At 36.0% G+C, this 16209-nt stretch overlaps 1 long non-coding RNA gene across 2 annotated transcripts in view; it reads right to left on the reverse strand.

The window, feature by feature from the left end:
• Window positions 1-14130: 14130 nt before the first annotated feature.
• LOC140699422 (uncharacterized) overlaps window positions 14131-16209 on the reverse strand; it is a 123543-nt gene continuing 121464 nt past the window's right edge. For both annotated transcript variants that reach the window (XR_012077584.1, XR_012077583.1), the window contains 2 exons: window positions 15177-15244; window positions 14131-14506 (listed from right to left, as the gene is read on the reverse strand). This is a non-coding gene — a long non-coding RNA (uncharacterized lncRNA). The remainder of the gene's footprint in view (window positions 14507-15176; window positions 15245-16209) is intronic.

Genomic DNA, 16209 nt, shown 5'->3' on the forward strand with positions numbered 1-16209 from the left:
GTGGTTGCACAACCCAACTTCCCTGCCCAGGCAGGGTCTTGAGACTTATGTCATGACAGGGGCCATTGTGGTAGATGTAGGGGATGCAAGAAGCAAAGTCACTTTCCATTTGCCACTGTGCCCTTGTCCTTACAGTTCCTATCACCTCAGCCTGGATCTTCTGCAGCAGAGCTTTTTCACTCATGAACTACATGATTTGGGGCAAATAGCTTAACCTGTCTCTATCTCCAGTTAGCCATTTGCTGTAACAGAATGATAGTAGTCCCTACCTTATGAGACACTTATAACAAATGGAGAAATTCATAAAGCACTTACTAAAGTGTCCTTCCTCCTAGAAAGTATTCAAAACACTTCAGTTATCATCACTCCAGTTTCAAATATCTCCATTCTTCAAATTCAGCTCAACTGTCTTTCAGGAAGACTTTCCTGTGCCTTCAGCTGTATATAAGCATTCTCTCTTCTGACCACACATTTCCCAAGGATTTCCTCTCTTGGCATTTATTTTTATAAAGCACTGTAATTAAATGTATTAATTTCCTTTACTAGATTATATAATTCCTGAGAAGAAAGCTATCTCCTTTTTTTCCATTTGTGGCTGGTTGAAAAACACAACCCCCCTACCCTCTAAAAAGATTTCTACTTCCTAATCTTCAAAAATCTATAGAGGTTACTTTATATGGAAAAAAATGGATTCTACGTATATAAAGATATTGAGATGGGGGAATTATACTGAATTATCCAAGTGAGTCTGATATAACCACAAGAATCCTTGCAAATGGGATGCAGCAGATCAGAGAGAGTCATAGGAGACTGAAGAAACAAGATTGGAGTAATGTAGTAATGAATAAAAAAAAAGCCAGAAGCCTCCAGAAGTGGGAGAGGCAAGACACCAATTCTCCTTTGGAGCCTCCAAAAGGAACTGGCTCTGCTGAAACCTTGATTTTAGCCCTGTAAAATTCATTTTAGACTTTTGACCTCCAGAATTGTAAGAAAAAACTTGTTTTAAGCCACTAAGTTACTGGCAATTTGTTACAGTAGTCATAGAAAATTAATGCACCATCCAGTGGGATGAGCAGCACATTGTACACTTTTGATAAATATTTAATGAATAAATTCATTACAAACACAACACAAACAATAAACAGATAGAGTCTATTAAATCATATCAATTGAAAAGGCCTTAATCAATTAGCTCATAAGCAAAAAAGAAATATCAATTTCAGAGCTATGTTTCCCCACAGGAAATAAAACACATTTTAAAACTGGGGAAGTTAAATTACAATCGGTTTCATCTGCTCATCACTTAGAGATCAGGGTGGATTTTACTGTGGTGTTTAATTCATAAAACAGGAAAAATAAATCATGACAAATGAGAAGACACTGACTGGTTTTTCATTGTATTTTGTTTTAATGGCACAACTCTCTAGGAAAATGTGACAATTGATTCTGCACCATGTTTATGAAACATACCTCAACTCTAAGGAGCCAAAACTTGCACAGAGATATTACTGTTGTCCAACCACGTTTCCCCCCGACTCCCTTCTCTGCTTCCTGATTTAAATATCTGTGAAAGGCATACCCACACAAAATAATCATCATGCTAAGATGGCAAGTTGGAAAGAGTTACAAGGAACAGCTTCTACTTCATAATTTATGAGATGCTCCTCATTCATCCACATGGAAATGTAATAGGGAAGAACAAATCTGACTCCATATTAGATCTGTTCCATTAGCTGTAACTCTGTGCTCTGTTTCCTGCATTTAGTCACGCTGATTCTGCACCTTTTTGTAAAAGAATGTTGCCTACAGCCTGAAATATATAGGATAGTCCACTCTCAAGGCTCTGACCTTTTAAAGGTATAACACTTTTCCATTCATACAGTGATAAAAAGTTGCAGAACAGAGAATTATATTTGTTTTGGAGGTTTATAGGGTCATCATGACCTGACCTACATGGATGGCTGCAAGAACAAATGATTCCAACACCATGAAATTTGCAACAACCAACCACACTCCCTCTCCTTTATAGTATAAAAGGAGCCTGAATTCTGACTTGGGTCAGATGGTTCTCCAGGACATTAGTCCCCCATCTTCTTGATCTTTCCAAATAATCCTTGCCCCCAACACCTCATCTCTCGATTTATCGATCTGTCGTGCAGCGGGCAAAACGAGTTTGGACTCAGCAACAGAAACACTGCCAACTTCTAAGACAAGGCTTCATCATATTTCAAAGTAAAATTTAGGATGATATTTTCACGACAGAGTTAGAATTGGTCAAATTTTTCTTTCTGCCTTGCATTTTCCACTCGTCCTGTTTCTTGGGATTTGTTTTCTCTGGAGTCACACAATCAGTCAATCACTTTGTATATATATATCAAGCAACTGAGAGCCATGATCCACCTCCTACCCGCACTGCTTAGATAACAAACAGAAAAACCGGCCAAAATGTGCATTAAGAGTCAGAAGGGTTAATTCTCAGGCATATGGTAAGGATGAAAGATAGTTAAGGATAGAAACTATGTTCTGAATGTTGTTCTGTTATTTTAAAAATATCCAAAGACCCTGGCATATTCTTTCTTAAGAATTCAATTTGTGAAATGGCTATCCAGGTGAACAGTGTTCTCCATCAGCTTAGGCCAGACCCACAAATTGCACTGTTTCATGCTCCAGGCAAAGTTCTTCTTTCTAACTGAATGTAAAGATCACTTGGAAAAATCCCTGGGCTGGAAAACAATAAACCCACATTCCATTCCATTCCTGACTCTGGTCATTAATAAAGATGTTTTTGGCTACAAATAATAGACAACCCAACACCAAATGGCTGAAACAATGAAGACATTTATCACATGAAGTGTTGGGCAGTTCACAGACTATTATTGCAGAAGTTTAACAGCATCATCACAGCTTTTGCTCTTTTCATCTATGCTCTTCCAGCCTGTGTTTGCCTTATCCATCAAGCTAACTTATCTAATGGCCACAAATTATCTGCTACAATTCCATGTATCCCACAGATACGAAAACATCTCACCAAGGAAATGGGACTGCCTCCTCTGATTTTTTTTTTTCAAGAGCAAAGACATTTTACACAGAGACCCATCTAGAGGATCTCATCTCACACTTTTTTGATCAGTCACATGGATACACTTTAAACTAGTCACAGGAGGAAAAAAAAGAAAAAAGATATTTAAAGTATTTTATAAAATTTAAAAATATATAATGAAATAATAATTTCTATCTTATAGTCATGGAGTCACTGAACTCATCTAATTCAATAGATCTTTACAATGTATCTGTTAAATATAGGTTATTGACCAAGATCTGCAAAGGCATCAAAGATGACTACAATTCAGTTTCTACTTTTAGGAATGGTACACATTTGTGGAAAATTTAAGATACGTGCAAAAACAGCTATGAAATAGGTTCATTATACAAATAAACGTGAGAAAGTTAAAATTTAATTTGACCTAAATTGAGGAGGACAGCTAATGCAGGTAAGAGAAAGGGTGAATAAGTCAAGACAGATTTCACAGAGGAACTGGCATTGTGGACAGACCTGCAAGGGTGCGTAAGATTTAATAGTTGGAGATGGTGAGGGACAGTTCTTCACATGAAGGAAGAACGTAAGTGTGATGGAAAGTTTCTGTATCTGCATCTTGGTGTTGGGTTTTTATCTTCTTAGTAAAAATAACCTGATAGTTTCTGCGGAAGCACTTGTCTCACTTTCATGCTTTTTGAATCCAGATGACTTCACACACAGACTTGCTCCAGGAGTATATGTGATCTAGGCCCATTGCTTTTATTTTCCTGTCCATAATGATTGGTTCAGATCCAATCAGAACTAATCCTAGGACTTTTTTTTTTTAATTACTGAAAATGTAGGTTTCTTAGCTACTGGATTTGAACATGGGAATATACAGGCCTAAAAGAAATCTGACAGAAATTTTGTATAGTCCTGAGGCTGAATCAATACAGAGTCAGGATGGAGATTTTGAGATCTGATGGCAACATCTGATCCCCTAGTTTAAACATCATCTGAAGCCAGCTACCATAGTCACTTCCATTACTTGAGTCAGAAAACCTGTTTTGGTATTCAGTAATTCAAAAAAGCCTATGTTTTCAGTAATTCAAACAAAAAGATTAAGATTTAAAAAGAATTTGTATCTGAAAATCTGGTTTTAGTCAGATTTTCAGTCATTTGTAACATAAAGGATCTGATTAATCATTGAACAAATGTATAAAGTCAGGAAAACACTGAGACTTCATAGAAAAAACAGATTAGAGAAGGAAAAATTCTCTGGAGAACAAGAAGTTACATAAAAATTTACATTTTTATCCAGTGTGAGCCCACATTTCACACTGCCAGGAGAAAAACACCTAGAAGAAAATTTTCATGATTAAAGATGGCTGACAAATAATTTGTTAATTTTCCAATAGAGAAGTAGAATCTAATTCTCTCCTATTGAATTTGCTGTGGTATTAATGACTTGCTTGACCAAATGTATATGGTGAAGTAATGTTCTGAGGTACCTGAGGCTAGGTCATTAGAAGACTTGTAGCTTCCACGTAGCCCTCTTAAAAACACTCTCTAAGGGAGCTGAGCCAGCAAATAAGAAATCTGAACCCGAAACCTCCATAATGAAGCAGCAACATATAAGTGTTTTGCTGGAGATTCTCATATGAGCCCAGGATTCCAGCCATCCACATGCCTGTACAAGGAATGTGAATGAAGCCATTTCAGACACTCCAGTCTAACTTATTCTGCAGATGAATACAATCTATTGATCTACATTAATTCTATGTGAACAGAAGTATCACACAGCCCAAGTCTTGTCAAAGTCCTGAATTACAACATTTATAATGTAAGCCAGTAAGTTTTAGAGTAGTTTGTTACACAGCAATAGCTTATTGGAATAGAATTTGGTACCTAGAATTGGGGTGTTGCTGTAACAAAAGTTCATAAAACATGGCATTGAAATTGGACTGGGCAGCAGACAAGTTGAAAAAGGCTCAGACAGACTGATGATGAAGGCTGGAAGGACAAGGAAGAAATTAGTAATGGAATATATATATAAATCACCCTTGTAATGTGGTGGCAGAAAGTTTGGCCACCTGGAGTAAAGCGGAAAATATAAAATATATATGTGATGAACTGGTGGTTTGGCTAAGGAGATATCTAGGCAATTCACTGAAAGTACCATCTGGTCTCTTTTAGAGACAGATCATAAGGTCTGTCTGTCTGTCTGTCTGTCTATCTATCTATCTACCTATCTAACTAACTAGAATATAGACAAAGGACTATTCAGATTATGGACAACATTTATTTGAAATATAAATGAGCCAGGTTTTTCTGGTTTCAAAAATAAAACTATTTTCATTACCAGCCTATCCAAAAGTCAAATGCCTCTCTCAAAATGTCATCAGGATAAATAACATTTAAAAGGTTTAAAACCAAAGCCTTTTGCTAATGTTTCAAAAGAATTTAAAACCATGCTTCACAGACTCTCTTAACAAGATAAAGAGGCTTTTAAGAATCTTAAGAGTGTTCAGCATTCAGGCTCTCAGCCCAAACAGAGAGAAACCTGTCTTGAAAAGATTTGCAGGTATGGTTTCTAATGTATTGAACCCCAAAACATTCAGAAGAACCACATGAAGATTTTAAGAGAACTGCAACTAAAATGATTCAGGTAACTGGACCAGGGGACAAGAAGTTAGACCCAAGAGTTGTAGAAAATCATTCTCAGGTAGTGGAACTGAACTTTAATCAAGGAACAGACACCATGTTTCCAGCTGGATTTTGGAATCATTATGGTCCAATGACTGTTCTTTCCTCTTATTATACTATTTTTTAACAGGATGATCTATTTTATCTCTTATTCTTTGCATGAGTCTAAAGTTCCTTTCCCTCCCATCAAGAAGGGCCAGGTGCATTAGTCAGGGCTATGGCTGAAGAAGGTGAGGAAGGCTCTTTGGAATTAGAGGCTCTGTACTTCCATCTCAGCTCCACCACTTACTAGCTCTGTAAGTTAGGGAGACATTTAAATTACTTGAGCATTAGATGCTTACTGAAAGGGGAATAACAAGACCTATCTTGCTATTTGAATTTCCACAACTCTCTTTTCTTTGTGACATAAGGACCAATATGAATGCTTTTGTTATTGATAGACCATGATAGTGAATTTTAATGACTCCCCTTACCCTTACTTAGGTTAGAATGACCGAAGAAAGTTTGCCTATTGCTGTGAAGTTCAATTTTAATAACATACTAAATCTATAGGATAAGAGAGAATTTCAGAGACTAGGCAGGCTCTGCCATTAACATAAACACAACTCTTCTTGGATGGGCAACTTTCCTTGGCACAGAGAAGATCTGTGGCCTTCTGAGAAGGGTTGCTGGAATTTATGTATTGCTAGCTGGTATTTTTTGATAAAAGCAAACTGAATGTTGCCAACAGAACTATGAGTTCTGAATAAGAACAGCCCAGAGAAAAACTTTAAAATAGGTTTCTTAGGTTAAATAACTTTAGGAATCAATGCATATATTATACGTTTTCTTGAAGAGCCACCATGAACACAAACACTTTAAATTCAATGAGAACTCTTGCTACATGTATTTTTAACTAGGCGGAAATCTGGAAACTATTAATAATACAAATGACCTTATTTACAAAACATAAACAGACTCACATACATAGAAAACAAATTTATGGTTACCAAAGTGGAAGGGGTAGATGGATAAATTAGGAATATGGTATTAACAGATACACACAACTATATATAAAATAGATAAACAATAAGAATTTTCTGTAGAGCAGCAAGAACTATATTCAATATCTTAAAATAACCTATAATGGAAAAGAACCTGAAAAAAAATAGGTACATATATATATGCACATATCACTTCGCTGTAACCTGAAACTAACACAATGTTGTAAATCAACTATGTTCAATTAAAAATTATATGAACAAAAGTTTTTATCTAAAACAAACTGCACCCATATGTGGCTACAGTATACAGCTTTTATTTGAGTGGGATTTGAGACTGGTGAAATCATGCTCTAGAACAGTGTTATCCAATAGAATTCTCTGAGATGAAGAAAATGTTCCATAACTGTATTGTTTAAAATGGCAAGCAGTAGTCACATGTGGGCATCAAGTCCTTGAAATGTGGCTAGTACAACTGGAGAACTGAAATTTTATTTTTATTAATATACATTAATATATACATATATATTTAAATCTATACTTAAATACCAGCTAGTGTTTCTAGTATTGAACAACACAGAGAAAAGGGAGGGAGGAATTAAATTAAGCTTCTTTATTCTTCTCCCTTAGCTGCTCTACCTTACTCCTGCCATCCTTGCCATTACTAAATGGCATTAGTCATTAAATTAGTGCTAGATGAACAGGCTAAAAAATTATCTCTTTCTAAACCTGTCTATATATGCTTTTGCTACAGTAGTCAAATTAAGTTTTTATTTTAAAATCCTTCTTCTTAGTGGCTACTGATCTAAGAATTTACATTTAGAGGGGTAGGGCATAACGGTCACCCTTACTAATCAGAATATTAGAAAATATCAGTAACATTTTGAAATTCTAATATTTTTGTAGGAAACTGATAGAATCTAACTGATCAATCCCATCAAAATATTTCCCCATGTTAATTTATTTATTGACTAAATAAAACATAAACATGTTATTTTCTTTTTTATGTAAATATGTATTCATTTCTTTTACATAAACATATTTATAGTATGAATTAATGGTGTGGCCTGCAATGAATAACAATCAAGTATGAAGTTCAGTTTTTATTAAGATTTAAGTTATAACACTTGATTCTTTCCCCTACTGATTTAGAGTGTAGATTGTTTTTGTTTTGCTTGGTTTGTTTGTTTTCCCTGAGTATACACTGACATTAGCCATCTGATGTTAGCTTAAGACTTGTCAGATTTGTCTGTGTTTATAGAACTTATAAGATTGCTGTTTGCTTCTGTGAATATGTCAGGACAATATTTTGCTATCCTCCACACCTAATCAAGGAACTATAATCCCTAGCTCTTCTCTTCTCCCAAACCACAATCCACTCAAGAGCAGTTTATCCCTTGAAGTGGGCATGATATTATTCTTGCTCATAAACATAGTTATTTTAAAACACAACTGAGAGCTGTGCCTTATATCACTATCATAGTTTCATCTTAGGGAAAGCTCTTTTCTCCAAAGATAAGTGTCTTCAGATATTATGGTTGACAGCAACCCAACTCTAAAACCAGTTGTAACCAGTTGCCTGTGGCTAATTATGTGTTGAGCTATTGGGGCAAGGCATACTGTATGTTAAATTCTACTTTATAGACAAAGAGAAGGGGTGGGGAGAGAAAGAGAGAGAGAGAAAGAGAGAGAGAGAGACTGCTACCATTCTTTGTGTGATGTTGAATGTCAGGATGAGAGGAAAACTCAAACTACACCCATGAGTGAGATCTGGTTTGACTTGGACAGAGGTTGCCCCTTGATAACAGTTATCTTAGAGTATAAGGGAGGACAGAATTTTGTAAAATTAAGACAGTGTCATGCTGAAAGTGTTTGCCACTAAATTGAATTCATTAACTCTTCCTGCTGAACTGTTCTGGTGATACAGCCATAAGCAAGAAAGATGAGCTTGCTGCTTTGATTAAATTAGCATTCTAGAAGAGGGGTTAAAAAATAGGCACACGATCTAAATCTGTTACCATATTACCTTATTGCTATGAAACAATTTCTGTAGCAGTTATTTTTGCTATGAAACAAACTATACTAAAATTTGGTAGCTTAAAACAACCACCTTTTTTTAGCTCACAATAACAGGAGTCAGTTGGGAATGCTCTGGTTGATCTCAGCTGGACTTACTGTAAGTCTGTAGTCAGTGGGCTGTAGCTAACAGATTGGCTAGCAGTTGGGTGAAGTAGGATATACTCACTCCCAAGTCTGGCATTTGGCAGGCTGTCAGCTTTAGCAATGGTGGGAGCCTGTGAGTCTCAATTTCTTCACACAGGGGTGCAGGGATCCAAAAGCAGCCACAGCTGGAGCTACAAGGCATCATGAAGCCTTGGCTAGCCATGAACCTGCACAAGGTCACTTTTGCCACAGACAAGTCAAAATACCACAGCACAGGAGAATGGGTTGGGGATTCAAACCCCACCTTTTAATCAAGGTATTGCAAAGTATTGTGACCATTTTTATAATCTATTACAGTCTCCTTTGTAGATTTTTCAGCATTCCAAAACCATTATTAAATTACTAATTATTTCTATTTGCTTTAAAATGCTGATAATATTTTTAAATTAAGAAAAAATGAGAAGAGTAAATTATGTTTCTGTTGAGCAATATGTGCATGAGAGATGAAATAAACCGGCAAATGCCCAAATGGCACACAATCATTTCCAGGCAGATTAAGAAAACTTCAGCAGGTGCTATTTTTAAAAGTAAGATGGCTCTTCTGTGGCCACAGACAATGCTGCTCTGGAGATGTCTTCCAATAAAGAATATTTCTGCCAGAAAAGGAATTTCAACTAGTGTGATTTTTATCCCCAGAAAAAGGTAGTCCAGGAGCTAGGAGGCCCTTAAAGACCCTGCTGTTACTGCTCTCTGTTTATTCTGTTAATGCATCCATGAGGAAGGGAAGGTAAACATATCACAATATATAACATTTGTATGGCACTTTCGGGCAACACTTCAGGAACATTTAACAATGTAAGTTTTATTGACTATAGCTTGGCTTCCATACCATATTTTTTTCTGACAGAAACCCGATTATCAGCTACCATTTAGGAAGGAAATTTTATTCAGTTAGCCTGTAGTATGGAGGCCTCCTACCACAGTTCTGGAAAACCTGAAAATTCTGAGTTTTATGTAACAGGGTGAGATGATCTGGAAGGATAAGAAAGTAATGGGCTTTTTTGTGTCTACACCATTAGCAAAAAGTATCATCTCATAGTCCAGGATAAGAAGCCCAGCTCTCTCATCTCACATGGACAAGGAGCTTTGTTTTTTGAAGAATGCTTTACAGATGGTGGGACAGATTTTCCTAACAATTGTGTAAAGAGTAGGCAGATTAGGTGCATAAATTTAATGGAATTCTACAATACCATGTTCAGGATAGGCAAATAGACTTAGTTATCATGTAGTTCAATACCTACCTGATGCTTGCATTCTTGTTATAAGATCCACATTGTGTAATCAGTTGGGGAGTGCCAAAATAACTCCAATGATGGGATACTCACTGCTTTCATATTTGAAAAGTTCTAAACTTTTCACTTATGAGTTATGTAATTTAAAAAAAAAGTCTACTATTTAGCAGTCACTCAGCTAGCAAGGGAAACAACAGTGATCAAGGGATATGTTTGTGATTCCTACCCTAGAAAAGCAAAAATATATTGAGAGATAAAATTGAATCCTTATTTGGAGCTATACTCTCCTGACTTAAATCACATGCACTGCTCTGGGATAATACCCTTAACATTCAACACAGTACATACAATTTTGTTTTTCCATTGAGCATCTCCATGAGGAATTTGAAGACAACTAGCAAGTCCCAACTGTCAGGTAAAATTTTTCTCTGATGTTAACTTGTTTATTCATTAATCCATAAGTCAATTTCTGATCTTGAATATGCGGGGATCTTGAACCCTGGTTATACAACAGATAAGAAATGGAGGGGAGTAAAAAGTTTTCCTCAAACTTCTTAAGGTCCCTGGCTAGGTCTGAAAATTAAACTAAATAAGACAGGATAATAGGAGAAAAGCAGATACATTTATGTAATATAAGTTTTATATGACTTGGGAGCCTTCATAAAGAAACGAAGACCTGAAGAAATGGTTAAAACAGTGTTTTTATGCTCAGTTTGATGAAGAGTGGCTAGTTGTGGAGAAATACGATAGGACAAAAAGTATGAGCTAAGTATAGTAAAGTGGGAGGAACTTAGCAAGGTCTGTTCTGTGTTTTCTTCTTAGTGTCCCTCAGTCATGGAGATAAGGATGTTTCTTTCCTCCTGGTACAGGGAGGACACCTGTCACATGATGGTCTTATGACCTGCTTCAGGGGAGAATGGTAGAGAGAAAGATCAGAGAGACCTCCTCCTGTCATTTTCTCACTCCTTCAGCTTAAAATTTTCAATATGGCAAGGTGTCATATCCTGAATCCCATCAGAACATAGACACAGTTTCTACCTTCAAGCTGTACTGTTGCTCTAGGTGAAAGAATGCTCACCGAAATATATCTCCACTTTCTGTTTGAACTACTGACTACAAAACTATGCTAAAATTTTGTGTACATTAGTGTTTCTTATCCCAGGGACAATGTTGACCCTCAGGGGATATCTGGCAATGTCTGGAGACATTTTTGGTTGTAACAGCTGTGGAGGAGAGATGATACTAGCATTTACTGGTTAGAAACCAAGGATGATGCTAAACATACTATAATGCGTAGGACAGCCTCCCGCAACCAAGAATTATCAGTCCCAAAATGTCAATAATGCCAAAGTTAAGAAACCCTGATTTACATTAAAAAGTATGTAACATAAACTCTGCTTTGAGAAATTTATATTTTGGGTATGGAGTCAAATGTCTATCCATGACATTTGTCATTAAGCTACCAAGATAATTGAGTTATATAAAATACACCAGGCTTACATGTTTTCCATCACCAGAACTACAGACAATGTGTGAAAATATGGAAAAAATTATTGTGATGAGATTTAATAAATATAAAATACAGTACAACCCATTTGTCCAATAATGAACACTTACTGTAGACTGTGTCAAAAATATATTTTCTTGAAAAACTCAGTTTGTACAGCCTCTTCAGCTTACTTTTTTCCCCTAACTTCTTTTGAAGATAAAGCATTAAAGTTCAGTTTATTCTGTACGAGACTTCCTCATGTGCTATAAGCCCAATACTGCTTTTATTTACTTCATTTACATTGATGCGCCTTTGCTGTTCTGACACACATCTATTCTTTCTTTTCTCCAAGCACCAGTTTACTTTTTGGTGCCACCAGATGCTATGGCTCGTCATATTTTTCCTTTCTCCAGCCATAAGGACATAGATCATATTAGTGTAAGTTGGATAATATTTGATTTTATTTTATGTCTTCTGAAAGTAAAACAAAACTATATTGGTAAAGCAAAAGATGTCACTTGTTACATAAATATCTTTTCAGTCTGATTGTAAAAGTAAACTCAGTTACTTGCTGCTCCACAATCACTAGGCATTTACTTTACTTTTAACACCCTTGAACTTATTCCATAAGAAATAGAAAACTTAAAGAAGTAACAAATTAAGTGTCTATTCTTTGACATGCAAACTAGATTGCGTTATCAGATTTCATTATTATTTACAATGCCAGCAATATTCTGCCAACTGGGAGCACATATTTTTTCCCATTTTTCAATCTTTCTCAAAACATCTTACTGCATATTTTATGAATCAGAGTGGCCAGGGGCTTAGTTGAAGTTTTTTAAATTCATAAACTGGATCTCATGATGGCATTTTGTTAAGTGGTTGTTGCACATATAGGGTTGTCAAGCATTTCTAGAAAAATGCAATGAAGGAAACATTCTTGTAATAATTATTCTTTTGTGTGTAATAATTATTCTTTTTCTACTACCTTCATAAGCAGAAATAATAGGAATTCACTGAGGGAGCAAGCTGATATTGCCAACAGCATGTCAGTTACCTATTTAGTCTGGAAATATAGGTAATATAATTATTAACCTTTAACATTTAAAATGTAATTGCTGACATGATGGGTATCTGCCTATGTGTCCATATTTTAGGGGCTACCTTGAATAATCAGTTCATGGGCTCTCTCATTTTGTATAGCATAGTCCATAATCTATTTTTAATTTTTTAAATTGAAGTATATTTGATTTACAATGTTGTGTTAATTTCTGGTGAACAGCACAGTGATTCACTTATACATATATATATATATATATATTCTGTTTCATATTATTTCTCATTATAGGCCATTATAAGGTATTGAATATAGCTCCCTGTGCTATACAGTAGGAGCTTGTTGTTTACTTTAGATATAATAGTTAGTATCTACAAAGTATAATCTATAGTTAGTGTCTACAAAGTACAATTTATTTATTATTAGTCTTCCCCTCTCTCTCTTTCCACACATATACTCTCCCATTTTGAGAAATGTAGTTACCATGATGCAAGTAATCTATCTATGTTTTATATAAGGTACGAGTCCTGAAGACACCTGTGTGTTTTTGCTTTTGACTTAGTGGGGTCACTGTGAATTTAATGAATTTGTATTATATGTCTCTGATGTAAGGCTGCCAGAATGATAAATTCTTTTGATGAGGGTAAATTTAAGGGGCATGTTTGGGAAATACACAGCAAAACAGCTGTTGGAAGTCCTAGCATTTTAGAAATGTATTTTTATATAATTGGTTTATATGCATCCATGTGTACATATACATGTATGTAAATGCATATGTATATATATATATATATATTTACGTTTTTACAACTTCAAAGGTTGTAATGAGAATCCAAGGTGATATGAAATGTGGAATGCTAAACATCAGCTCTTGCATACTGTAAGTGCTTGGTAATTATTAGGTGCTATTCAGCACATTACCCTTTATGCCAATCACTGTAACTTCATCAAGAGTTTGGGACAAAATTTCCTCCAGAGAGCCCCTAACTGCAGCAGGAAACATGTCAGAAAATCATCCTGCATGTTCCAGGATCTAAAAGCGATAGCAATTCCCAAAAGCTAATAATGGCTAATAATGTGAAAAAGAAAAGAAAAGAAAAGAAAAGAAAAAAATGCGAACTTGACAAACTGTTCTCTGCTCAACTTACACAATGTTATATATCAAATATATCTCAGTAATGCTGGAAAAAAATACTTGAAGTATAAAGACAGGAATGGGTTAAAAGCAGAAGGATGGAAAATAATATAGCACCCTAATACCAAGTTTTTAAAAGCTGAATCTGAATAGACTATATAAATATTATAAAACTAAATTTCAGAACAAAGAATATTATCAAGGATAGTGAGGGCCATTTTATAACAATTCATTAAAAAGATAAAATAAATCTAATGGATCATTTTCCTCTGTGTAGGCCTCTTGTCTCTGTACTCTGCTCTATGAAGTCTAGTTGCCATGGCCTCCCCTGATTCCTAGCTTTGTCTCCTCAATTCAAGGAGACCACCAGCCTCTCCTTGGGGGTCCCTCAGTGTGCCATGACTGAGGCATTATTTCCAGGCAGTAAGCTGTTAATCATAGTAACCCTTGTCTGTTTTCTTACTTTCAGGGATCACTGACCCCAGATGTCCAATGTCTTGAAAACTGTTGTTTCATGTATTTAATTTTCTAGATTTTTAGTTATTTTGTGCAGTACGGTGAATCTGGCTGGCCCTGACTCTTTTTGGCTAGAAGTGATATTATCCTTTTTTATTTTTGAATTGATTTCATCAATTCCATATAGTGCCTGCCATTCCAAGTTCACAGTTCTGTGGAAACATCAAAAAATATTGGATTAGAAAATAGTTTAAGACTAAAGAGTAAAAATTAAAATGCAGTGGAAAAGTTACTAGTTAGTTCTTAAGTTGGGAAGAGAAAGAGGTGATATTTGAGTCTTACTCTAAGGTCTCGTGATTGATTTTCTAGGGGAAGAAGGGTAAGTGAAGCAGTTTAAGAAGAAACAGTGTGAACAGTAGTGCAGAGTCATTTGGAAGCATGACACTTTAAATGTACACAGAACCAAAGGGTATTGGGGGGAAAGACAAGCATATATTTAGGAGAAAGCTGACAGATCATAAAGAGCCTGATATGTAATTCTAACCAAGAGGTTTGAGCTTTATATTCTGAGATGTAGGGAAACACCATGGGATTTTAGGCAAGGAAGAAACAACATCCTATTTGCGTATTAGTAAAATTGTACTAGTGACAGTGGGGATATGGATGATAAGGGACAAGAGTAGAGGCAACAGCTTTGTGAATCTTGCAACAACTGAGTTGGAAAAAATATATTGGGAACTTCTGTAGCTGACAAGGCATTGACAGCTTGGGAAATAACACTGAAGGCAAAGCCAACTATTGGTGACAACTAGATGAGAGACTTGAGAAAGGAGAAAATGGGGGGTGGAATCTATGCTTAGATGGCAAATTAGATAGTGATACCTTTTACTGGGATGATGAATATTGAAGGAGAAGACTGAAGAAGAAGAGTTTGGCAAAGCATGTTGATTCTGCTGAAGAGAAACAGAAGATTGTTAGAAACACTAAGTAGAGATGCTCTTTTAAGACCCAAAGCAGTTATAATTTCTCCTAATAGCAGTGGTATATACTTCACAACAGAGACAAAGCATAGGGTAGGGGATGCTGGGTATATGAAGCTGGGAAAGATCACAGGAGAGTCAGAATATGAAGGACACAGAGGAGAGAGGAGAGGGGAAGAAATTGCAGACAAATTAAGGAATTATACCTTTTTTTTTTACAGACCTTGCTCTGAACTATCAGGTTTCGAAGCCTATAGAACAATTTTTAATAAGTGCCCTGTTCACACCAGGAGATCTCTTCTAATTGGAATCTCACTTTCTTTAGAATCTTGTATTTCAGATTAATGGTGTTTCATAGAAGAGAGTGATGATTTTGGGTAATAAAAAATTAAGCAGAAAATTTAATTAAGTAAAATCAGGAGACCAGAAGGGGAATCTCTTATATCTTGCAATGATAGCAGAGCCCAACAGGAAGAAGAAAGACCCCTTCTTCCCTGCAAGAACTCAGCCAAAGAAAAGCCATAAACTCTTAACTATAACCCTCCCAACTTCCTTTTCTTCTTTATAAAAGCATTCTCTTTCTCTTGCTGTATGGGGACTTCCACATGATTTGCCATGGTTGCAGACCCCAAATAGTAATTTTCCGCTGAATAAACCCATCTTTGCTGGAGAAATACCTGACAGTCTACTTGTTTCAGATCAACATTTTGGTGGCTTGTACAGGGACCAGAGAAGACCTCCAGAGGCTCCAGGGCTGGTGACCAAACAGGTGTGGTACCCACAGTTGAGCCCATTGGGCTCACTGCTTTTCTCACTGACTTTGGAGTTCAAAGGTATATGTTTCTCCTGGATTTGAGCTCACACCCCTTTGCATCTGAAGTGCTCCAGGATTTATTTGGGATCTTTTTTTAAGGTTTTTTTCTTTCTGGTTAAGG

This window comes from Vicugna pacos, chromosome 11 (genome assembly GCF_048564905.1).
Source record: "Vicugna pacos chromosome 11, VicPac4, whole genome shotgun sequence".
Classification (NCBI taxonomy): Eukaryota; Metazoa; Chordata; class Mammalia; order Artiodactyla; family Camelidae; genus Vicugna; species Vicugna pacos.